Raw genomic sequence first — 26731 nt, forward strand, 5'->3', positions numbered from 1 at the left:
GCTCTCTTGCTTTGTATTTAGCAAATTTTTTTCTCAATTGTGCAAAACTCCAATGTACTAGGAAAAAAATCCCACATGAACAAATGAGACTGCTGTGTGAGACTGACATCGTCTCCATCGCTTGCATATGAGCTGCTTCCTGTTAAAGAAACGTAGTTGTAAGAGAACCGACTGTTTCCTCGTATTCCTTGATAGCATACAGAGGGACCAATGTCTTGTAATTCATCTTTAAAGAGACTCAAAAATGGAGAAATAATTTTCAGTTCTATTGAAAATACACTTGGTCGTGTGAAAAAAAAAACACACTTTGATCCCTAAAAAAGGTAATTAAATGGATAGAGATTCCAGGAACTTTTAAAAGCAGGATAGATAGGCATCTTTCTGAGATGACTCAGGGCATCTAGAGATAAAAAGAGCAAAGCTGATTTCTTAAGGTCCCTTTTGTAACAACTCGGAATGTTGAAATTCACAGACGTATAGTTATCCAAATGGCAGCCCATAACCAGTAGGACTGATGTCTTCAAGGAATTGATTGAATGTGTGGCTGTCATCTTGGAGCTCAAACAAACAAACAAAATGATTCAAGCAAGCTGGAGGGCTGTAGATTATATTAACTGACAACAGGTAACATGAATAATTGGCATGTATAAAAGCAGGAAACAATGATTTGGTCAGAACATCAACCAAAAATAATGGATGGCTGCCTCCCAAGAGTCCCAACAGGGTGGTCTTAACCAGGTGAAATGAATCAGGATCCTGGATCTGGCTTTGGCTGCGTGGATTCGGGAAGACTGACTCATGCCAATCAGCTCACTATAAACCAGAGAGAAGCAATTTTTTAATACACCAGGAGGACGTTCTTTTATAGACAGGAACTCTTAAACTGCCTCCCATCCAGGGCCCTCCTCTCAGCAAACAAAATAGATTAGTTATTGGAAGGCTGGTAGGTAGACATCCCCAAGCATAAATGGAATCAACACAAAGTGAAGTAAAGCATTTTGAGAGTTAGGTTCTCATGGTGATGGTAAAGCCTCGCCAGACGTCCGTTGCCCGCAGGAGCAAACACCCCTGCAGCACAGACCAGCCCCCTTCCATGCACAATACCCCTTCCTCCAGAAAGGATAAAAAGTCACTTATATGGGGCTTCTACTTACTAAACTATAGTTACATCTGACTCCTACCTCTCACGGTTGAATCCCAAGTCACACTGATAGTGTTTGGCGTCACAGAAACAATAACTTTGAGTTTGGCTCTTTTGATTTTTAGAAATAGAAACCCAGTGAGCTAACCCAGGCTTAGGATACATCTGTGGTGATGACAAGAATCTCATCAGGATATAATGATAAGATCTGAGACCCCCTCCAAGCTGGCATGGGAGCCAGAGCCGGCACCTTGGGCACCACCAGGACCAGGGAGTCTCCAGATCCCAGCACCTTCCCCGTGCCTTCCCTGGGGCTTCTAGCTACCTCTGTACATGTCTGTTGTTGCAACCTACTGGCCCTGCTCTGACCTCAGCTGTAACCTGAGCATGTCCTTTAACATTCTGTCCCCAAGGTTGACTAGCTAGTTATTTGCTTATTTCTTAGCTCGGTGTTGTGAGAAAGAGAATTTGACTGGCCCAATTTATCTTTGCTAAACCTTTAAGAATGTGCTGTCTTTGAGTCATAAACCTACTTCTGGTCCAGACAGCTATGTCCAGGAAGGAAGAGAGGTCGTGTGTTACAGAAAGTGGCCACCTAGGCAGCAAAGACTGTGATGGGAGATGTCTCTTTCATAAGGAGGACGGATAGGGCAGCCACAACAAGTGATGTCTTGTATCCTGTGGGTTTTATCTCATGGATTGCCGTGTGAAGGTTTCATAAGGCGCCATCAATTTCTTTATTTCCAGGTTTATCAAGGAAGCACCTGGACATTGCCCCTTTGTTTTACCAACAGTAATAGTGACTAGTCTTTATAACGTGCATTGTAATGTGCAGGATTTTATTTTATTATTTGAATATCATCAAATCCATTGATATTTTCTTTTATGACTCCCTCCATTGCTTTTATACGTCTTATTGTAGCAGTAATAATGATGGGTTGTTCATTGCCTGGTATCTATTTAACGCTTTCCTAAATTTTCTTATAGTCTTTTTATTGTTCAATTTTTCACACTCAACTTATTTAGGATTTATTGCAGAATATGGCATAAGCTGAGGCTCTAAGTTGACTCTTTTTCAAAGAACCAATTTTCCCAACACCTATTTCGTTTAATGAAACGCCTTAAAATAAAATTTCTTCCCCTCATAGGAGAGTCATTTCAGATTTTCAGAAGGCAGCTGATGCATTCTAATCTCATCGTAACAGTAATGTACGGCCGTGACAGGATCGTTTTCATGCAAGTATTTCAACAATGACTTGCCAGAGACACTATTCTCTAGACATCAGAATAACCCTGCAGGAAGTGCCAAGTTTTATGTAAACCGGGAAGCTCGTGGATGGGGAGAGGCAGGTGTCTGTCTGTAAGTGGGAGGTCCCTCCAGGCTGTGGGCTTTCTCCAAAGGGGAGGAGACTGGCTTTAAATACAGCCGCATGAGCGGGGCTGCCTGACTCATTTTCCAAGGGAAGATAGTTCATACCAGGTTGTTTCACTTCTAAGGAGAAAAAGTGTATTTCATCATCTTGTACTGATGAAAAGGGGGAATGATTATGTGTCTCTGAGGTAGAAGTGGGGGGAGGGGTGGTCTTTGTCAGTGATGCTGGACCAGGAAGAGCAGAAAACAGCAGAGGGTTTGCTGTGTCTCCTGTCAATCACCGTGAAAATACTGACGCGTCCCTGGCTGAAAACCGCCGATAGCCTTCAAAAACAAAACATACAAGGGTGGAACGACCCCTCCCCCCCCAGTGGCCATTCTGCCCAGGATGGAGATGGCCTCGGTTTGGTGTTGGCTTCATGTAATCACATGACCCCCGTGGACCAACCCCGCTCTCTAACACACAGCCTGGACCACAACTTACTTCAGCGAGCCTAAAAATGTACACGCGCAAGTCCATGGCCACATGTGCTAGTGCATGCACAGACCTTCAGAGAAGGGGATGAAACAGCATGTAGAAACATTTGTCCACCCGCAGGGACCCTGTGCTCCCCTTCTGGCAGGTATGGATCTGCTACCAGACGGCAATGAGGAGGCGGAGATGCTCCCGAGCACAGGCAAGCTGCATCACTAATCAGGCATCTGGTGAACAAAGGCCCAGCCTAGGCAGTTTGTGTGGGGAAAATAATAACAGCAGGACCCTGGGCAGCTTCCCGAGCAAAGCTGAAAGGGTAGCCAGGGGCAGGGCAGCTGGGAAGAATGCTACCGAGATGCCAAAGTCTGGTATCAATGTTTGGACAGAGCTGGGGTTGCCTGAAAGGACCGGGAGCGAACAGAAGCTCACAGGCGGCCATGATGTGTCTAAGCACAGACTTTGGGCCAGCAAATGTCCAAGAGGTCGAGTCCTCACCATAACGATAATAATAGCTAATTTTGATAGAGGCACTGTTATCCTCTTCTTATAGGTGAAGACACTGAGGCCTAGGGAAGTTAATAAGCATGCCCAAGAATATACAGTTGGTACAGAGTAGACCCACACCTGGAACCCAGTTTCTATCGCGCTCCAAGGTCAAAGCCCTTAGATGGCAGGAACATTCACAGCCCAACTCAGAAGGAGGCATTAGGCCCCTGTTGTAGAGGTGCCCAGGAAAGTCACAGGTCTCTCTGAGTTCAAGTTCAGCATCAAAAGGAGAAGAGCCAGTGAGGTCTTTCCTGCATCTTTACTCCCAGGGAGATAATAAAGGAAGGAGACGAAGAGCGTGGTGGGAGGTGGAGAAGGGCTAAGTCAGTCAAGGAAGGGCAAGCCTGCCTTCCTAGGGTCTCACCCCTGATCTGCAGTTTAGAAAGTTAGGGATTCATTGGAGGGTTAGTTTTTGTCTCTTTTTAATTACTCAAGCAATTCATGGGTGCGTTTTGCTATAGAATGTTCAAATGCTACATTAATATACATATCAAAATGTAAGAGCCCCTCTTTATTTCCTCTCCCCTAGTACCCACCAGAAGGGAGTAACCACTTTCAACAATTTGGTGCATCCAAATTGTCCTTCCATCCCCTTCTGTGCATTTGTAGATAGATAGATGATAGATAGATAGATAGATAGATAGATAGATAGATAGATGATAGATGGTAGATAATACGTAGATGAGATAGATAGATGACAGAGATATAGATAGATAGATAGATAGATAGATAGATAGATAGATAATATATAGATGATTACATAGATACATAGATAGATAGATAGATAGATAGATAGATAGATGATAGATAGATAGAGATAGATGATAAGCATCAGACATGTACAAGAACACCTTGTTTTGTTGCGTAAATGGGACCATAACGTACATGTTACTTTGCATTTTGCTTTTCTCATTTAACAGGGAGTTACGGGTCTATCGCTCACCATTTTTGATGGGGCAATTTTTAAGTATGAATAAACCAGGATCTATTTAATTACTCCTTTGTAACAGACATTTCATTTTTTCCTGCAATTTTTCTGTATCACAAACAATGCAAGCATTTTTGTACACAAATATGAGTGTTCATTTGAGATAGATTTCTAGAAGTGGAACTGGGGAGAACAACAGTGGTTGTATATTTTTAATTTTCATGAGTATTTCCCCGGTGCCTTCCAAAATGTTTCATTAGTTTGTATTCCCATTGGTGTGTGACAGTACCCATTCTCCTACATCCTTGCTTGTACATAACAATATCAGTCATTTTAGGTTTTGCCAGTCAGGGAGCAAAAACATGGTATTTTATTATTGTCCTAATTTGCATTTCCCTGACAGCTGGTGGAATTGAGTGTCTCACTCCCTTCGCCCATTGGCTGGTTGAATTCTCTTTTTGATTTGTAGAAGCTCCCTGTGTCCTCTGGATATTGGCCTTTGTCTATGAAATAAGTAGCAGATGTTATCTTCCAGTGTGTCACTTGTTTTAATTTTCTCTTAAGATTTTTGGAAGAGCCCTAGGACAGTTGCTTCTCTCTAATTTTTAAAAATTGCCATGGATAAGATTGGTTTGTCTGCTCTTCCTTTTTTTTGAAATTGTTAATTGAGAGTTAGGAAGGCTGTCTTACCATAACACTGCCCCAAGGAAGATTTCCAAGGTAATCTTGGTCACACTGCACAGATCTCACTAAAACAAATAATTAAGGAGTGACTACAGAAATGCGTAATGTACCAAGTAAACTTAATAGACAAGGAACATCAAAGACATGCAGTTTATTAATTGCCTGCACCAATAATCTAAAGCAAGCCCAGGCTGATGTTTGAAGGTTATGAAACAATGTATTCCTGCAGAAGTAAATACACCATCTTGTAATATATATATATATATATATATATATATATATATATATATATATATGTATGTATGTATGTATGTCATGGAGAGAAGTCATAAAGGGATTAGCTTCACCTCACCCCCAGTGAGATAAACAAAACCTTTATTAACTCCCAGAATAGAGATGAGGTCACATGCAAAAAGGAGTCCAACACCTGGGAGGCCAGATACCATACCCCTGGGGCAGAGCAGAGTTGGAGAAGCCTGTGACCTAACAGCCACTAACTAGGGTGTGGCAGTGACTCCCTAGGCAGTCTTAGCAACACAATAGTGGCAATAAGTTTCTGCTGTTGTCACTGGAGGAAGAGGATGGGTTGCAAAGGAAGGAGTTCAGAGTCAGGGTCGACTCAAACTGCTGCCAAAGCCACAAAGCTGCTCAAATGCTAAAGAATTCAAGGATACTGACTCCAAACAAGAGAAATCCATTGAACAGACGTGTTTGGTCGTGAGGGAAACAGCAGATTTGGCAGTAGTCTGCCAATAGGTAGTTGGCCACCTTTAAATTAGAATTCTGAGTAATAAGTAGTGAAGATTGCATTATAAAGATAAATATTCCCAAGCCAGAGTTCCAGTTGATCTCTGTCCTCTTCACTCCCACTCAAAAACCTCTGAGGTCTACCCATAGCCTAACAATCAAAATTCTTTCTCCATGTCGATATAATGATATTAACATTCACATAGTTATATAGGGAATTGGGTTGCTTAAAAAAGAGAGAGGGGGAAAAAAACTATCACATTATGTATATTTCGCTGCATACTGCTTTTTGCTACATTTAGAATTATATATATATGTATATATATATTCCTCCAAGTCAACTGGTGTAGCTATATTTCGTTTTTTTAAAGACTGCAAAATATTCTATAGAATGGCTTATCACAATGTTTTTCATCCTTTCCCAGTTGACAGGTATTTTGTTTTTTTCCAATTTTCTGCCATGTAAAACATGGTGCAATAAACACCCATGTATACACACACACACACACACACACACACACACACACACACACACACGAGGTGTGACAATTAAGTTTGCGAACTCATCCTAGAAAAAGTGCTACATACTTCATTGCTGAATATCACTATGGTCACCTTTGAAGTACTCCCCTGGGGAAACTATGCACCGATGCCAGCACCTAGTCCACCCTTCAAAGCAATTTTGGAACTCTTTTTCTGGAACGGCCATCAGAGCTCTCATCGTATTACCCTTGATGTCCTGAATGTCATCAAAATGTCTTTCTATATTTCATTTTTCTTTGGGTAAAGAAAGAAGTCATTGGGGGCCAGATCAGGTGAGTAGAAGGGTGTTCCAATACAGTTATTTGTTTACTGGCTAAAAACTTACAGAGAGTGAGCTGTCTGTCTGTGTGAGCTAGTGCATTGTCGTGATGCAAGAGCCATGAATTGTTGGTGAAAAGTTCAGGTCGTCTCACTTTTTCACGCAGCCTTTTCAGCACTTCCAAATAGTAAACTTGGTTAACTGTCCGGTTGGTACAAATTCATAATCAATAATCCCTCTGATATAAAAAGCAAGGTTAACAACATCGTTGCAGCAAGTTTGCAAACTTAATTGTCAGACCTCGCATGCATGCGTGTGTGTGTGTGTGTGTGTGTGTGTGTGTGTATTCCCTTTCCTGTAAATTACCAGATAGTAAATATTTTAAGCTTTGTGGTCTTTGTATGGTCTTTTGTTGCATCTTCTCCTTTTTTTACAACCCTATAAAAATGTAAAAACCATTCTTAGCTCACAGTCCAAAGCCGTACAAAAATAGACCGCAGGACAGAATGGCCTGCCAGCCCCTCAGAATGGAGTCCTAAGAGTAGGATTTCATCCTAAGTATATTATGATTTTTGCTGCTTTTGTGAATGGAATATTTTTCCATTTCCTGAGATAGAAAACAAATCTATTTTTAAAAAATGTTTTCTTTGTACCCAATTATCTTACCAAATTCTCTTTTTAATTTTAGTGGTCTTTTTCTTGCTATAGTTTCTTGAGTTTTCTAGAAATGCAATTATATTCATCACAAAGGAAAAATCTTTTTCTAGTTTTTACACTTAGTATTTTATTTTCCTGTCTTAATGCATTCTTTCTGAATCACTATTGACTAATAACAGTAACAGCCTCTCCTTTCTTGTTCTTCAATTTAATGAAAATGGCTTAAGGTTATACAATTTAGAGTGAAGAAAGACATCACATGATAAGTATCGCCATGCATCACCTAAGTTACAATTTCTGGAGTTACAATTTCTGGAGTATGAATTTGATGTGAGGCAGATGTACATTACTCTATAGGCAGGAGAAGTAATGGAAAGATTCAGTGTTTCAGAACTGGGCTGGTCAGTTGGTCGGAGGATCACGTAGGCACAAATGTCTAAGGCTTGATAAGGAATTGAATAGTAAAAACAGAATCAGCTAATGAGCTGGGTGAAGAATGATTCTTGGTATGGCCTCTGGGTACTGTGAAATGGAAGTTTCTGGATGCCACTACCACCACCGTTGATATCCTGGAACCTAGACATTTTAAAAGCACCAATTATTGTTTAACATTTACATCAGTGAATGACACAGAGAAGACATGCTTACCAAAATGGCAGATTCATACCATAATCAATTTTGCAAACATATACTAAATGTAAAACTTCAGACACTGTGCCAGCTGCTGGGGATAAAAAGATGAATTGCAAATAAAATGCATTGGATGACTATCCAAATTAAGAGAACTGAACTAGGGGTTAAAACAAACAAAATTAAATGTGATAGGAATACATGTAAAGTTCTGCTCTTTTTTTTAATTAAAGTTTATTGGGGTGACAATTGTTAGTAAAGTTACATAGATTTCAGGTGTACAATTCTGTATTACTTCATCTATAAATCACATTGTATTTTCACCACCCAGAGTAAGTTCTGCTCTTAGTATTAAAAAAAATCAGGCATAAAAGTTATCCAGATTGGAAAGGAAGAAGTAACACTATCTCTATTCATAGATGAATTGATCTTGTATATAGAAAATTCTAAGGAATTCAATTAAAAAAAACCCTATTATAACTAATAAGAGTTCAGCATGGTTGCAAGGTATAAAATCATATGCAAAAATCAACTGTATTTCTTTGCAATGAACAATCTGAAAAAAATTAACAAAACTACTTATTGTGGTGATCATATTATGAAATCATTATGTTGTATACTAGTAAACTAGTAAAATGTTATATGTCAATTATACTCAATTTTTTTAAAAAAGGCAATGGATTTGAATAAACATTTCTCCAAAGTTATATACAAATGATCATAGATTAAAATGTACTCAACCTCAGTCACCAGAGAAAAGCAAATTAAAACCACAATGAGATACCACTTCACATTCACTATGGTAGCTAGATCAAAGAGTCAAGTGTTGGAAAGAATGTAGAGGAATTGGAACACTCATACACAGCTGGTAGGAATGTAAAATGGTGCAGTCACTTTGGAAAACAGTCTTACAGTTCCTCAAAAAGTTAAGTGTAGAGTTAGCATATGACCCAGCAATACCACTCCTAGGTATATACCCAAAGGAATTGAAAACATATATATGTTCACACAAAAACTTGTACATAAATGCTTATAGCAGTATTCTTTGTCTTGTTCTTTTGTTGTTTTTGGTTTATATACCACATATCAGTGAAATCACATGGTTCTCTGCTTTTTCTGTCTGACTTGTTTCGCTCAGCATTACTCTCTCAAAATCCATCCATGTTGTCACAAATGTTCCTATATCATCTTTTCTTACTGCCGAATAGTATTCCATTGTGTATATGTACCACAACTTCTTTATCCATTCATCTATCGAAGGACATTTTGGTTGTTTCCATGTCTTGGCCACCGTAAACAAAGCTGCAATGAACATTGGAGCACACGTGTCTTTATCTCTAAATGTTTTCAGATTTTTTGGGTAGATACCCAGGAGAGGGATTGCTGGGTCATACGGCAATTCTATTCGTAATTCTTTGAGGAACCTCCACACTGCCTTCCATAACGGCTATAGCAGTATTCTTTACAATAACTAAAAAGTAGAAATAACCAAATGTCCACCAATTGATAAACATATAAACAAGATGTGGTGTGTCTATACAATGGATTTTTATTCAGCCTCAAAAAAGAATGAAGCACTGATACACATTACAGCATGGATTAACCTAGAAAACATTATGCTCAGTGAATAATGCTAGTCACAAAAACCACATATGATTCTATCATATAACACATCCAAAACAGGCAAATCTGTGGAGACAGAAAGTACATTAGTGATTACCGATAGCTAGGGAAGGTGAGTGAGTAGCTGTTAGCGGGCATGCCATTTCCTTTGGGGATAAGGAAATGTTCTAAAATGATACTGTGGTCATGGGTTACAACCCTGTAAATATACTAAACACCATTGCTACGTATAATATAAAGGTATTATTTTTATGATATGTAAATTATGTAAATATACTAAACACCATTGCTATGTATAATATAAAGGGATTATTTTTATGATATGTAAATTATGTCTCGATAAAGCTGTTCCTTTTAAATGAACAAAGCCACAACAACTTTTGTTGTTGTACTTATGGGACAACAACAAAAGTTTAACATTTGTTTCATCACAGTCCCAGAAGGAAAGAAAGTGTGGGTGCAGTAAAAAGTATTTGAATAAAGAAAAAAAAAACTTCCCAAATTGATGAAAGACCCCAGGTAACTCAAAGAAATTCATATCCAGACGCATCATAATAAAACTGCTAAAAGCATGAGACAAAGAAAAAATTTTGAAAGTTGCCAGGGTAACAACTATTCAAATGACTGTGGATATCACATCAGAAACCATGGAGGACAAAAGGAAAGAAGTAGAACAACATTTTTTGAGTGCTGCAAGCAAAGAGCTATCAACACAGAATTCTATATCAAGCAAAAATATCCTTCATGAATGAAGATTAAATAGACATTCTAAGAGGAAAGAAAATTAAAAGAATGTTTTTGCCAGCTGCCAGCAGACCTTCTCTAAAAGAAATGCTAAGGAAAATTCTTCAAATCGACAGTAAATGATATCAGAAGGAAACCTGGAGGAGAAGAATAAAGGAAGACCAATCAAAATAGTATATATCTGAATGAATTAATAGTCCATTAATCTCCTCTTACATTATTTTTAAATTGTATGATTGTTGAAGATGGTGGAGTAGGTAAACACTGTGCTTACCTCCTCTCATGACAACATCAAAATTGCAACTAAACTACAGGACAACCATCACTGAAAATCTCCTGAAGTCTAGCTGAACCGAAGCCCTACAACTGAGGACATACAGAAGAAGCCACTTCGCAACTGGTACGAGGGGCAGAGATGCAGAAAGGGCCAGCCCACACTCACGTGTGATCATTAAAAATTGGGAGGGAAAGCTTGGCTGCAGAGGTCCCCCCCGAGAGGAGCAAGGGGTCCCAGCCTCACCCCCGGCTCCCCAGCCAATGTTTCAGTGCCAGAAAGAGAAGTCTCTATGACTTCTGGTTGTGAAAACCAACAGAGATTATGGCTGAGTGTGACAGATGCTCCTCTTAAAGGGCTCACCCATGGACTTACTCACTGACAAACTAACTTGCTCTGTGATGCGGTACTGGGACAGCAGCTGGAAAGGCCTCAGGGACATACAGAGAGGAACTGAGTTGTCAGGGCAATGGCTAGAGGGGCAGCTTTCTCCTGGACAGAGGAGCTGGTGGAAGCCATTGTTTCTTTGTTGAGCCCTTACCCTCCCAGCATGTAGATGCAGGTAGCCACCATATTTGGTCTCCATTAACCTGGCTAATACCTTTCATTTGCACTGCCCTGGTGATTCTGAAACGTGGCCCCACCCATCTTTTGGGCACACCCAAGCCACTTCCACTGGCTTTTCCATACAAACAGCCTGCCTTGGCTCATGCTGCAGACTTTCCTAAAATTTCTCAAAGATTCACAAAACCCACACAAGCAACATCTGGCTTTGGTGTGTCCCATACCTCTGGCAGAGCAGCCCTAAGCCCGGCACTAGCCACAGCTGGCCTTGGTTTGTGGCTTCGCCTCTCAAGGCACATCCAAGTATGGCAGGGGTGGCAGCCATCTGCAGATTGCTTTGTGGCTCGTGCCAGGGAACAATACAGAGGCTGTAGCTGAACTTGGCCTGCAGTGGGTCCCCTCCCAGGTGGCCCCAAGACAGGCATGCCCAGTGGCCAGCTTCAGACTGAGCCAGAGCATCACTTGGCCATATCCAAAGACAACACATCCAAAGGGCAGACAGGGCAGGCACCAGAGCCCTGCTAAAGCGAAACCTGCTCTGTAGTATCAGCCTCTACACCACAGCTCCTCCACTGTACACCTTCACTGTGAGGACCCAGTCCTCACAACCAATCAGTTGGAGGGTGAATTCGCTCCTATTGTGCAAACAGCAACCAAGGCTCAACTACACAGGAGGGCACACACAACCCACACAAGGGTCACACCTGATGTACCCAGCTCTGCTGACCAGAGCTTGAATACTGCACCACTGGGCCCCACAGGACACCTACTACAAACAATCATTCTACAAAGACCAGGAGCTCTACCTAATACATAGAAACAAACACGGAGAGGAGGCCAAAATGGGGAGACAAAGAAACAGGTCCCAAATAAAAACAGAACAAAGCTCCAGAAAAGGAACTAAACAAAATGGAGACAAGCAATCTACCAGACACAGAGTTCAAAACACTGTTTATAAGGATGCTCAGTGATCTCAGTGAAAACTTCAACAAAGAGATAGAAAACATAAAAATGGAGATAGAAAACATGAAATAGATCCAATTGGAAATAAAGAATAAAACAACTGAAATAAGGAATACATTACAGGGAATCAATAGTAGATTTGATGAAGCACAGGAAGCAACTAGTGATGTAGAAGCTAAGGTAGCAGAAAACACCCAATCAGAACAACAAAAAGAAAAATGAATCAAAAAAAATGAGAGTTTAAGGGGTCTGTGGGATAACATCGATCATATCAACATTGACATCAAAGGAGTACCAGAAGGAGAAGAGAGAGAGCAAGCAATTGAAAACCTATTTGAAGATCTAATGATGAAAAACTTCCCTAACCTGGTGAAGGAAATGGATACTCAAGCCCTGGAAGCACAGAGAGTACCAAACAAGATGATTCCAAAAAGGACCACACCAAGACACATCATAATAAAAATGCCAAAGGTTAATGACAAAGAGAGAATCTTAAAAGCAACAAGAGAAAAGCAGTTAGTTACCTATAAAGGAACTCCTATAAGACAGTCAGCTGATTTCTCAGCAGAAACTTTGCAGACCAGAAGGGATTGGCATGAAGTATTGAAAGCAATGAAAAACAAGTTCCTATAACCAAGATTACTCTACCCAGCAAAGCTATCATTTAGAATCAAAGGACAGATGAAGAGCTTCCCAGACAAGAAAAAGCTAAAGGAGTTCATCACCACCAAACCAGCATTACAAGGAATTTTAGAGGGACTTCTTTAAGACAAAAAAAAAAAAAAAAAGGATCAAAAATATGAATCATAAAATGGCAATAGCAACATATCTATCAACAATTACTTTCAGTGTAAATAAACTAAATGCTCCAATCAAAAGACATAGGGTGGCTGAATAGATAAGAAAACCCATATATGTGCTGCCTACAAGAGACTTCTTCAGATCAAAAGACAGACACAGACTGAAAGTAAAGGGATGGAAAACATATTTAATGAAAATAAAAAGCAATACTTACACCAGACAAAATGGACTTTAAAACAAAGGCTATAACAAGAGACAAAGAAGGACCTAGTAATCCCACTTCTGGATATTTATCTGAAGAAACCTAAAATGCTTATTTGAGGGGATGTGTGCATCCATATATTCATTGTAGCATTATTTGCAATAGGCAAGATATGAAGGCAACCTGGGAGTCCCTGAATGGATGAATGGGTAAAGAAGAGGTCGTACATGTATACAATGGGTGGACTATTACTCAGCCATAAAAAAGAAAACACAGTGAAATCTTGCTATCTGACACAATATGCATAGACCTAGAGAGTATTGTGCTGAGTGGAGTATGTCCAACAGAGAGAGACAAATATCATTATTTCACTTACATGTAGAATCTAAAGAGTAAAATAAATAAACAAAACAGAAATAAGCTCACAGATACAGAGAACAGATACAGGTTGCCGAATGGCAGGGGGTTTGGGTGTGGGTGAAAAAGGGGGAGGGGATTAAGAAATACAAATTTGTTGTTACACATAGTCATGGGGATGTAGGGTATAGCGTAAGGAATATAGTCAATAATATTGTAATAACTATGTATGGTGTCAGGTATTAGATTTATTGGGGTGATAGATGGGAAGGGAGTTGGGGGCAGGGTGAAAAAGATGAAGGGATTAAAAATAAAAATTGGTAGTTAAAAAATAGTCATAGGGATGTAAAGTAAAGCATAGGAAATGTAGTCAATAATATGTTAATAACCCTGTAAAGTGCAAAGTGGGCACCAGATTAGTCAGGGAGATCACTTCTTAAATTATATAAATGCCTAACCACTATGCTGTACACCTAAAAATTAATATAAAATAATATTGAATGTCAACTGTAATTGAAAATTTTAAAAAGGAGGGTGAAGGTGAAGGGGAATAAGAAGTTCAAATTTTCTGGTATAAAACAAATAAGTCTTGGGGATGTAACATACAGTATAGGAAATATATTCAATAATATGGTGATATTGTGCTACGGTGTCAGCTGGTTGCTGGACTTATCATGGTGATCACTTCTTTAGGTATATAAATGTTGAATAACTATAGTGTACACCTAAAACTAATACAATATTGTATGTTAGCTATATTTTAATAAAAATCTTTTTAAAAAGACAGACCAGATTCTTGGTCATAAAACAAATATTAACCAATTTAAAAGAATTGAAATAATCCAAAGTATGTCTAATAATAATGGAATTAAACTGGAAATCAGTAAGAGAAAGACAATGGAAAATTTCGAAACACATTTCCAAATAACCTATGGTATAAGTCAAAAAGAATGTCTCAAGAGAAATTAGAATATTTTTAACTGAAGGAAGATAAAAGTAAAACAAATCAAAATTTGTGGGCTTCAGTTGAACCAGTAGTTAGAAAGAAATTTATAGTATTCAACACTTATATTGGGCTGGAGGGGGAAGATCTAAACTCAACAACCTTAGCTTCCACCTTAAGGAACTAGAAAAAGAAGAGAAAATCATTTAAAAACAAGAAGAAGAAAGGAAACAATAAAGATAATAGCAAAAAAATCAATTAAATTGAAAAGAGAAAAGCAATAATCAATGAAAATCAATAAAACCAAAACTGTTTCTTTGAAAAGATCATGAACATTGATAAACATCTAGCCAGATTGACAAAGTAATAAAGAAAAGATACAAATAACAATAACAAGACTGAAAGAGGGATATCATTATAGACATTGAAAGGATAAGGGATTATTTTAAACAATCTACATATTTAACGATCTAGATCAAATGGACAAATTGTATTGAAAGCCACAAACTACCAAACCCCATTCAAAGAGAAATAGATAATTTAAATGCTTCTATATCTTTTAAAGAAATTGAATTCATTGTTTAAAATCTTCCAAAAAAGGAATTTGCAGGCCCAAATTGTTTCACTGTAGAATTCTACGAAACATTTAAAAAATAAAGAACATCAATTCCACACAATTTTTTTCATAAAATAGAAGAGGAAACACTTCCCAACACATTTATTGAAGCCAGTATTACCCTGATACCAAACAAGATAGACATTATAAGAAAACTATAGACTAATATATCCCACAAACATACACTCTAAAATACTAGCATATTAAATCTGGCAATATATAAAAACAATAATGTACCACAATTAAGTGAGATTTATCTCAGGAAAATAGTTCTAGCTCAGTATTCAAAAATCAGTCAATATAATCCACCACATTAACAGACTAAGGAAGAAAAAAAACATGATTATATCATTTGATAAAGAAAAATATCTGATAAAATGTAACATTCATTCACAATAAAAACAAAACAAAACAAAAAAAAACCTCTCCCAAACTAGAAATATAAGGGAACCTCTTCAACTTGATGAAGGGCATCTTAACAACTCATAGCTAACATTATACTTAGTGGTGAAAGACTTAATGCTTTTACTCGAAGATCAGCAACAAGACAAGGCTGTCACTTTTCACCACTCCTATTTAACACGATACTGAAAGTTCTAGCCAGTGCAATTAAGCAAGAAAAATATATAAAAGGCATAGATTTTAAAAGGAAAAAATAAAACTGTCCCTAGTCACTTGTGACATATTTATCTTAAACCCAAAAATCTACAAAAGATCTCTTAGAAACAATAAAAGAGTTGAGCAAGTTTGCAGGATACAGAGTCTACACATAAAAATTAAACATACATCTATATGTGTAATGAACAATTGACAACCAAAACAAAATATTATTTTATACTTTAAAATGTATTATACAGTTATAACAAATTTTTATATATTAAGTATTAATATGTACAGTCATTAAAAATATAGAAAGAAATACTGAAGTATAAAACTAGTAAAATATGTGGAAGACTTCTATGCTGAAAACAACCAAGCTCTAATGAAAGAAATCAAAAAAGACATGAATAAACAGTGACATACTGTGTTGAATGATTAGAAGATTCCATATAGGAAAGATGTTAATTCTCCTTAAACTGATCATGATATTTAATACAATTCTAATTAAAATCCCAGCAGAATTTTTTGTCACTATTGAGAAGGTGATTCTAAAATTTATATGGAAAAGCAATGAAATTAGAATAACAAGAATGATTTTATAAAAGAATAACACTGGAGACTCCCACCACCCAGTTTTAAGACTTACTATAAGCTGCTATAATCAAGAGAGTATTGATATTGGCAAAAAGATAAACATGTAAGTCACTGGAACAGGTTAGTGAGTACAAAAGATGGGAGAGGGGTGCTCAAGTGTCTGCTGATAAGACACTTCACCAAAGAGGATATACGGATAGCAAATGAGTACCCGCAAAGATGTTCAACATCAGTAACCACTAGAGAAATGTAAATTAAAATAATAAATTGGAAATAGTAAAATAGATTAAGATTTAAAAAGCTTTTTAACTGACAATACCAAGGGCTGAGAAGGTTATGGAACAACTGGAACTCATATATTGCTAGTGAGGAAGCAAAATGGTGCAGATACTTTGGAAAACAATATGGCAGTTTCTCAGAAAGTTAAACATGGGCATGTCACATAACCCAGCTACTTAGTCTAGAGAAATGAAAACTTATGTTCTCACAAAAACGTGTACACAAATGTTTATTGCAGTACTCATCATCGCCAAAAACTGAAAATAACCCAAATGTCCTTCACTGAGTGAGTGGATAAACTATAATCCAACAGAATACTACTCAGCAATAAAAACACAAGCTGCTGGTACATACATCAACATACAACACTTCAGAGGCTTGTACTGAGTGAGAAAAGCCCGTCTCATAAAGCTTTGTACAACCTGATTCCTTTAATATAACATTCTGAAAAAAGACGAAGCTGTAGTGATGGTGAGCAGGGGTGGAGGAGGGTGTGAGTCCAACAGGGCAGGATGAGGGAGTTTTGGGGGAAATAGAACTTTTGGGAACCCTGATTGTGACGGTGGTTACACAAATCTATGTACTATGTGTTAAATCTCATAGAACTGCCCGCGTATGTGCACGCACACAGACGCACAACCAAATCAATTTTACTGAATGTTAAGAAGTAAAAATGAAAAATAAAAGTGTGAGTTCACCAAAGAAAGACAGGAAGGAATGTTAAATAACTACCTCAGCTATAGTCTTCAAATGAATCTTACGTAGAGGACACAATTTTTTTTTTTTTTTAATTTATCTAGAGAAGGTGCCTCAGGCAATTGGGTGTGGGTTAAGGATACAGATCTGGTGGAGTATTTCAGGCTGAAGGCAGTAGGAGCCTTTACCTCCTACAGTTTTTCCTCCGTTTGGGCGGGCCATCAGCAGTGAGAGAGTAAGAAATTGAGGGCTCTTATAATCAGGATTCCGGGCGGAAACACTATCTAGGTCTTGTGATGTGGTCATTTGGCAATTATTGTGCATTTATTACATTCAAGGTCCTGTGGGGGACACACAAATCCCTAGGAGAGAGGCCCAGTCTCAGAATACTTACAAGCTGGTGGAGAAGTAAGACAAAGGAGATTTGTGGGGTTGGGACCTGCAGTTACTCTAATCAATGAGACAGGGACAGCTTCTCAGCCAGGCCTTTTCGGTGAAGTAATAAGTCACCACAAGTAAGTGTCCTGTGGAAGATTTGGGACCATTTTATCAGAGATAATCACCTGTAATACAACTTCCCCTTCTATGATCAACCCAGTAAAATCTATGGGTTCCTTAAACGTGCCTCAGGATATTTCCTGATCTGTGTCCCACTTCAGATAATTTGCTTATTTTTTAGTCTCTCTCCACATTGCAGCAGTATTTCATCAAGCTGCCCCCAGCCAGGGATGCCTCTCCCTGACTCTCTAAATGGCTGCAAGGTTCTGCCGGGCACAGCACAGAGTGAGTGAAACAGGCTGAGGGACCCAGGCTGAGGAGGATGCACTGTTTGCATTGTTGGAGGGTAAGTCCCTGAAACAGCTGAGTCCCTCGTGCCCCAGAGGGTATCCACTCTGCCAGGGTTGGTAGAAGTGGCATTTGCCGTCATAGCAGCACAGCGTCACCTTTCCATTGCACCAAGTGAAAAATGATGGCCACGAAAAAGAGTTAAGGAGCTTCTGACATCAGAGCTTCATGTCCAAGGTGTCACCCCAAAAAGGGAAACTGAGGCAGCAAGCAAGAGTAGCTCACCCCAGCATGTAGAATGTGAGCCAAGGTCTGGGTAGTCTGGTTTCTATTAAAATATGGTCAGTAGAAAACTAGGAGCTGCTCTAGGCATTCCCATCTGCTAGACCAGGAATTAACCTGGCCCCCAAAATACCAGCCAGGCCTATAAGAAATCAAGCAGTGGACTGGCTAGACTATTTCATTTCCTCTGCCTTGCTCTTTGTTGGCTTTGTTGCCAGAGAATTAGCTGTGTTTGTAAGAGACTATAGTAACTGAGGAGGTAGTCATGTTTTTAAGACAAGGAGAATGAAGAACAAGAAATAAAGGATAGAGCAGATGCCGTCAGAGTTCCATTCATATCCCCTCTGTGTCCCGTGTGTGCTCGCTAGATGATGCCATCTGCTAGAACCTTTCACTCTTCCTGAGAGCCTTCTCTGGCCATCCAAGAGATGGGCCTCGGGCAGGCTAGTGCTAAGGAATTTTACACACACACATGCACCGCAGGATGCCTCAACCAATGACCTTTGGAAGTTGGTATATTTATACACCACCCCTTACCCCTAGGAGGGCCAGCGTGGAGGTATGTGTCCTACACTGTCCCCTGGAGGTCCCCAGTGGGTTTGAGTTCCAGTCTCCCACAGTGGGAGCTGTGGCCCCTTTCCTGGCTGACTTCCCTCTGTCTCACTTCCCCACTTTCTTATTAGTTTGTCCAAGGATCACTTCTCAAAGGAACTACTTGTGCTAGGGTCTGCTTCTGGGAGAAACCACACTAAGAAAGTCAGGGGGTCACCATCACTCAGATGGTGAAGAGAAGACAAAGGAAAGGGGGGCTGGATTATTCAGGCAGGATCTGAGAACTGAGTTGAGAAACTGTAGGAGGGCCTCTGGCCCCTTTAACAACTGTCCAGAAGTCACTGTCACATTGATAATGTCACACCATTAGACATTCAGGATGCTAGTTTGGCATCCAGATAATCAGTTCTTTTCTTGCTGGGTGTGCAAGCTCTCAGCTCTCTTGTCATTCATTCATTATATCAGCATAGTTGGTGATTTCCTAAGATCCAGGTAAAAACCACCAATTCCACTAAACACCCCCTCATTGTTAAAATAACAACCCGCAAAGGATCACTGACATTAGTCTGCTGACACATAATCCATGGAAAACATATTTCTGTAATTCTGTGGTACAAAAAAATCATTACCTTAAGCACATTGTCTCCAGCAGACTGTATCCTAAGGCCCAGAGCCAAGTTCTCAGCAGAAACTGCATGTCACACACCTTCACTCTTCACTGATCCCCTTGCCTCTGAAAAGATTATAAATATTCATCCCCAGGAAGGAGTCAGATCTGTTTCCAAGTACAGGTCAGTATCAAAACCCTTTTACATAAACCTGCGTGGATTCATAAACTTCTCCCCAGCCCTGCTCCCTCTCCTTGCCACTCACACAAATCCTCCGATGCAGGAGTTATTTTGAGGTGAGGCCTTTCGAAATAAGGAACAATCCTTGGATTCCTCTGATAATTCCTTGGCCGCTCCTTGGGCCTCCTGACGCTGACCAAATCTAGATCAGGTGTGTTTATGTTGGACCCCACGAGGCCCGGCCAGCATGGCCAGCATAGAGCTGCCTGCAAAATATTAGCTTTTGATATTTTTAAGAAGGGTGAAAAAGAACAAATTTAACCAGATTTTATTTCTTCAGCAGTTTGTGAGTTCGGATTGGCATCAGTTAGGAATATAATCATCCAAGGCCGTGTTTGAAAGAATGCTGTCTTTTTCCAGTTTGCACAGCCTTCGCGCCCCTCCCCCGCCCTTGTAAGACACCCCGCCCCATTCTGTTCCTGGAGGAGGGACAGCCCAAGAGGAAACAACATCTCCCACTGAGTCTCAGACAACCCTGGCTTCACCAGCCTGTGACAGCCAATCAGGGCTGGGCCTGCTTTTTATCCCCAAATAATTATGGCTGAAGTCCCTCCTGGTTTTACTGCTAAAAATTAGTCCACTCCTCTCAAAGCGAGTCCCCAGACTGAGAGGGGTCTATTCCTGAGAGGGTCTCCAAGAACCATCTCTTGAACGCTCTGTTAATATGCAGCTGGGGATCCTTCTCCCCCTGACTTTCTCATCTTTCTCTGTGCTGAGGGGCTACCATTCGCTGTTCTCTGATGGTGGCAATGCGGGTGGCCACTGCTCCAACCTTAGGGACCCTGCTTCCCTGGCTACAGCATCCAACTAGGCTAGGCCGACTTTGACAAGACTTTACCAAAAGCTTGGGGCAAATGGCAATGCTCCCAGGAAAGTAGCTAAAAGCGACTCTGGAAGTGGGGCTCTGAGAGGGACTTGACCCAGTGGCTCTGGGGACTCATTTTGGGGGGCCTCCACATCCCCTCAGCCAGGCTCTCCCAGCAGCAACCTGCTTCAGTCTCGCCTCCAGGCCCAACTGCTGCTTTGTGTATTCACGCTCTCCAGGCCATTGTCTGGACTCAGCCCTCCCACCCAAATAGTTCATTGCACTTTATTTTCCCAAACTCTGGGCTATTCAGTCTTAAATGACACAAGCGAGTGACTAGTCCAAATGGGCTGCCCTCCGCAACCAGCTCCTTGTCATAGTTTTTCTCCAATGCAGTGTTTCTTCATGGGAGTGCCACTGGCCTATTGAGACAGGCCTTTCTTTATTGTGTAGGACTGGGCCCAGCTCACTAACTACCAGTGGTGTCTTTCCCCTTGTCATGATCGCGATTCAGTACCTGAATGGCAGCCTCCATTTGCGTGCAAGATGAGGACAGGATCAGGGTCTACATGTCCATCCACCATGGTGTGTCCTCAGCTCCCAAAGTGCTAGGGAAAGGGCTGGGGCAAGAACACACCCCCACGCCATCTGTATTCATCGGGGTTCTCCGGAGAAACAGAAGCAATAGGGTGTGTGTGTGTGTGTATAAATATAGAGAGAGAGACAGAGTCAGAGACAGAGATTTATTTTAAGGAATTTCCTCATGTGATTGTGGAGGTTGGCAAGTTCAAATTCTACAGGGCGAGTATGTAAGCTGGAGACCCAGGGAAGAGTTGATGCTGCAGCTCGAGTCCCAGGGCAGTCTAGAGTTACTGCTTCCTCAAGGGACCTCGGTCTTTTTTCTCTTAGACCTTCAACTACTGGATGAGGGCCATCCACATTAGGGAGGGTAGCCTGCTTTACTCAAAGGCTACTGATGTAAATGTTAATCATATCTAAATGCAACATCTAAACTGGTGTTTGGCCAAACATCTGGACACCATACCTCAGCCAAGTAACTTGACCCATAAAATTAACCATCATACCATTCAAGCACAAACACTACTTTTTAGGCATAGGACAATCTACTTGCAGATTTAAGGGGGGAAGAAAATTCTCTAGCTGGGTGGGAGCAGAGCTCTGCTAAAGAAACACCCAATCTATGTTTCTGCACAAAGAACACCTAATTCTTTCCCTGAAGTACTTGCATTTGGTTGTTTCATTTTTTTTAGCTTCCCCAGGAATGGCAGAACTTAACCTTCCAAGTACAGGCCTCAAGTGGTCCATTAAATGATTAGATTATCTCAAACAGAGCTGTGTTTACTTCAAAGATAATATCCAGATTCTCCCATAGAAGGCAGAAGTTGCTCCTAGTTCTGAAAACTTGAATCTTCCCAAGTTCAAAGAATGTGATGGGCGGCTGCTCTCCTCCTGGCACCCTGCTAGACCCCCAGAGCGGCTGATGACCAATGTATTCCAGGAGATGAAAGGAAAGGAGCTCCTGCCGAAATGAGGACTCTCAACATGACTGACTGCCCTGGAATGTACACTGTCACGTCTTCTAATTTACAGAGTACAGTTGTCTGTCCGTCCCCAGCCACGAGGGACCTGAACATTCCTGTGATAGGAAAAGCCGTAATTAAGGATTAAGCCTTTACATGAAAGACAAGATTGAGTTTGCAAGCAAACCGATGAAAGGCCCTACAAATATTTTTATATTCACCAAAACAAAACACTAAAGCCAATACACTTTAAAAACCATATAATAACATCTACTGCATCTTCAATTTGTCATAATGGGTTCTGTATACTTAACTTCCATTTACCATTCCTTATACACTAAAAAATTTTCAGAATCTCTCCCCCAAAAGTGTCAACATAAAGCTTGTAAATTACTTTTATATTTGCATATGTATAATGGCAATTCCTTCTCTGTGACTGTTTCTTCTTTCTCATTGTTTATGGCCTTCCTGATGTTATCACTTGGAGTTGCTGACTCCCCAGAGACACAGCACCAAAACCTGTGCCATCATCAGTCCTACTTACACATGTTCCAGTTCCCAACTCCCCATCTCCCTGCCCCTTTTGATCAATAAAGAAGTGTAATTCTCAGGCTGTGTCTACTTCCACCTTCAGCTTCCTTCATCTCTCCCAAAGCTTCATTGCAAAAAGCTCTCCTCTGGTTTTGCTACCATGTTTCCCCAAAAATAAGACCTAGCCACACAATCAGCTCTAATGCGTCTTTTGGAGCAAAAATTAATATAAGACCCGGTATTTTATATTATATTATATTATATTATATTATATTATATTATATTATATTATATTATATTATTATATAAGACCTGGTCTTATATTAATTTTTGCTCCAAAAGACGCATTAGAGCTGATTGTCCGGCTAGGTCTTATTTACAGTATTGCTTTGCCTCCTTTTCCTATATCTCCCTGGATTCCCTTATTTTCCACTTACCACCAAAATGACCAGTTTACACCCACTGGGACTGAAATCTGTACAGAAAGAGAGCCATATGCTCTATACTAGCCATATGCTAGTATACTAGCATTTCATGTAGGCAGAACTCAAATTTAGTGAGGAGAAACTGTTCTCTCTGAAATACAGCATTCCTGAAAAATGGTCAGCAAATCTGTCTCTGCCTCTCTCCTTATTCCCCTCTCCTCTTTGATGATATTTAGCCATAACGGAAACAAAAAGGGAAAGGGCTCTAGTGCTGTTTTCTGGAAGAAAAAAGATTAACGGACGAGGGTACGAGTCATCCCAGACTCTGCAAACAGGGCTATTACTACCAACATTTCAAGCAGGCTTATTAAAAAGTCATTTATTTCCAATTACAGAAATCAATCATATTTGACTACATAAAGGAATATGAAAGACCGTGTTACTAATGAAAGTAATGGTGAATTTGAGGGTGAGTAATTGATTGGAAAGCAGAGATTTAGTATGTGGGGGGTCCCACATGTGTAAAAAGTTGTAGTTGGGGTCAATGACTGCCAAAGGGCTAAAGCTTTGCTTTATGAAGCCCTGGGTTGTGACTATTACAAAGCCATGTGACTGTCCACACTGAAGGATAGAGTCACCTTCAATTTAGTACACTGGGCCCAAGATAACTTGTTAATGTATCTCTCAGAAAAGAAAACAGAGGAAAACACAGATGTCATATCATATTTGAACATCATCAAGGCCTTAGGAACAATTGCAATGGTTTTTGCTTTCTTCTACCTTCCGTGAAGTATTATTTGTAATTCCAGCCCCTCCCCCAAGGTAATTACTCTTACTACTGCGACCGCCATTACTAACCCAGTTATTGTGCGCCTGCTACGTGCCAGACACTGTGCTGGGTGCTTGATGTACATTTTCTTTCATTCTTGTGGCAACCTCGCCATGATGATGTTATCATCCTAGTTTAATGAAGAAATGAAATGAAAAGGGCTTAAGTAGCCCAAGATCACAGGTAGTAAGTGACACGTGCTCCCAATTTGTTTCCACTATACCAGGCCCAGGATTCCCTTGGCTATCTCTCCTGCCATTTTCCATTGCCCTTCATCCTGAGTGAGGCTTCAGCGCTGCTCAGTGGTCTCAGAAGGCCGGCCATCTTTCTCTGGCTTCCCACCTCCACCATGATTTCCCCATGTCCCCACTGGCTGCTTCCCATAGGCTGAGTGCCCTTTGGCTTCCTCAGATGAGCTCCCTCAGTGCCACTCATATATCCCAACCCCCTGTCTTACCCCCACAGTAGGTGACTGCAGAGACAGGGAACAGGGACCCATATGGATTAGACAGAGGACCTGGCCCATTGCACCCAAAATCAGCAACAAGTCGATGTAGCACATAAAAAAATGATTTTTGAACCTGAAAGCTGAAACTGTTTCCATTTGATTTTGTCTTTTTTTTTACAAACTCACTGATGTGTTTCTCCTAATCTCCAGCCTTTTCAGCTGGACAACAGTTCCCACATGAGAAGCACCCACCAACTCTGGAAGGCACTTATTTCACAGGCCAAGCAGGCAGGTTGACCAGCAGTGAGCCTCAACTCCTTCACTGGGGCACGTCTCTTTCTATTGATGTTTTCTTAAGCACTAGTTGATTTAAAATTAAGTGAATATAATCAAGCTTTATCTTGGAGTGAAAGAGTTTATTATTTATATCAAGGAGCAATGTAAAACTTGCTGTTTTTATGTTTTAATCCATCTAAAAACTATATACGAACAGTATGACAAGTTAACGAACTTGTTGCAACGATGCTGCTAATTTTTTTTGACAGCAGAGAGATTAATCGTTATGATTTCATACCAACTGGACAAACAGTTAACCAGGTTTACTAGTTGGAAGTCCTGAAAAAGCTGCATGAAAAAGTTGGACAACCTGAACTTTTTGCCAACAATTCATGGCTTTTGTATCATGACAATGCACCAGCTCACACGGCACTGTCTGTGAAGGAGTTTTTAGCCAGTAAACAAATAACTGTATTGGAACACCCTCCCTACTCACCTGATCTGGCCCCCAGTGACTTCTTTCTTTCCCCAAAGATAAAGGATATATTGAAAGGAAGACATTTTGATGACATTCACGACCTCAAGGGTAATATGATGACCATGATGGCCAGCTCTGATGGCCATTCCAGAAAGAGTTCCTAAATTGCTTTGAAGGGTGGACTAGGTGCTGGTATCAGTGCATAGCTTCCCAAGGGGAGTACTTTGAAGGTGTCTGTAGTGATATTCAGCAATGAGGTATGTAGCACTTTTTCTAGGATGAGTTCACAAACTTAATTGTCATACCTCATATATACATATATACCTGGGGTGCCAAAAATATATATAGACATTTTAAGAGATGTTATCTACGTATTACTTTTCAAAGTTGAATTGAATTATAGTAGCAATGTGTAGTGTGACGTTCGCTCAAAAGATGGCATTAATCAAATGAATGCTAGCATCACCATGTGACAGGCAGGACAGTCAAAGAAAATGGCGGAAACATGGTTGTTCGAGGAGAGCAAGACCATTTTGAAGTGATACTTGAAATTCAAGAACGTTATGGAAGTACAATGACAGTGGAGGTGTGAGTATGCAACTGAATCTCCAACACATCCATCAACTGCATGCATTCGTGATAAGTCTGAGACACGTTGTACTGTGTGAAGATATTGAAACAGCATGTGCAGCAATACAACTGGACCCTTTGGTCAACGTTGCTCAAGCCATAATCAGAAGTGTCTGAATGCTGATGGGAACCACTTTGATCATCTCTTGTAATTGCAGAAGTCAAATGTGACTTGTATTCATCTTTTGTTATCAGTATATATGTATATATATATATATATATATATATATATATATATATATATATATATCCAAATCAAACTTCTTAGTGTGCTTGGGGTTTATTTCATGCACTAAGTGAACCCTGCCCTCCACTCAATAAGGGGCCTGTACAAACTAGCCTCCAGTGTGACAAGGGGGCATTGGGCAGAGGTGGAAATCATCTGCCCCACCCACACTGGTGCAGAGGAGCCTTGAGTGCACACAGGCACCCCTGGGTGTATTCCCTATGCCACCTCTGGGACTGCAGGGACAGAAGCCCAAGGCCATGAAGCACGGGCCCTCCCTTCACCCAAGAGACCATCCCAGAGCCGTATCTTCCAAGTGGAAAGAAGGATTGTGATCTATAGCTACTCCTCCAGGGCAGGTCTTAGAAGCTGGTTATATCTCTCCCTTGCTGAGATAAGAACGTCCAAACATGTAAAGTAACATCTCTTGGAAGAATGCCAACACAACCATGAGCCCTCAGCTCCCTAAGATGTTAAGTATTTAACAGTTCATGCTGGTTGCTGAACTGAAATTTTTCCTATGCTTACCTACTTGCACATTTGCTTGAGCTTTTAACAAAGAAGCTTATTTACTTAATTCTCTGAATATGTTTATGGAATATTGTCATGTACTGGAATAGTGATATTAATAAGCTCGTTAGCTTAATTAAGTGTACATGATAGCTGAATGCCTACGCTTCAGACAGAATGTGCTAATCTTGTCTGGTTATGACAAGGGTAGCCAGAATGAAAATCCCATAGGAAAAGAAATCGGGTCTCCCAGACATAATATAATTTGGTCATTTTTTAAAATGTGATCATCGTGTACTGTCCCAGTGATAAGAAAGAAACTGTAT

The 26731-nt window shown here is 40.2% G+C and overlaps 1 protein-coding gene and 1 long non-coding RNA gene across 4 annotated transcripts in view; one reads left to right on the forward strand and one right to left on the reverse strand.

The window, feature by feature from the left end:
- LOC141571641 (uncharacterized) overlaps positions 1-19903 on the reverse strand; it is a 72743-nt gene extending 52840 nt beyond the window's left edge. The window contains exons 1-2 of one of the 2 annotated variants that reach the window (XR_012496571.1): positions 19732-19903; positions 19488-19591 (exon numbers count right to left, since the gene is read on the reverse strand). This is a non-coding gene — a long non-coding RNA (uncharacterized LOC141571641). Of the gene's footprint in view, positions 1-19487; positions 19701-19731 lie in introns of those variants that run through there. The other variant, XR_012496570.1, reaches the window with a different exon arrangement.
- Positions 1-26731, forward strand: part of KIF6 (kinesin family member 6) — a 408069-nt gene that overhangs the window by 316260 nt on the left and 65078 nt on the right. The window lies entirely within an intron of this gene.

Source organism: Rhinolophus sinicus, linkage group LG05 (genome assembly GCF_036562045.2).
Source record: "Rhinolophus sinicus isolate RSC01 linkage group LG05, ASM3656204v1, whole genome shotgun sequence".
NCBI classification, from domain to species: domain Eukaryota; kingdom Metazoa; phylum Chordata; class Mammalia; order Chiroptera; family Rhinolophidae; genus Rhinolophus; species Rhinolophus sinicus.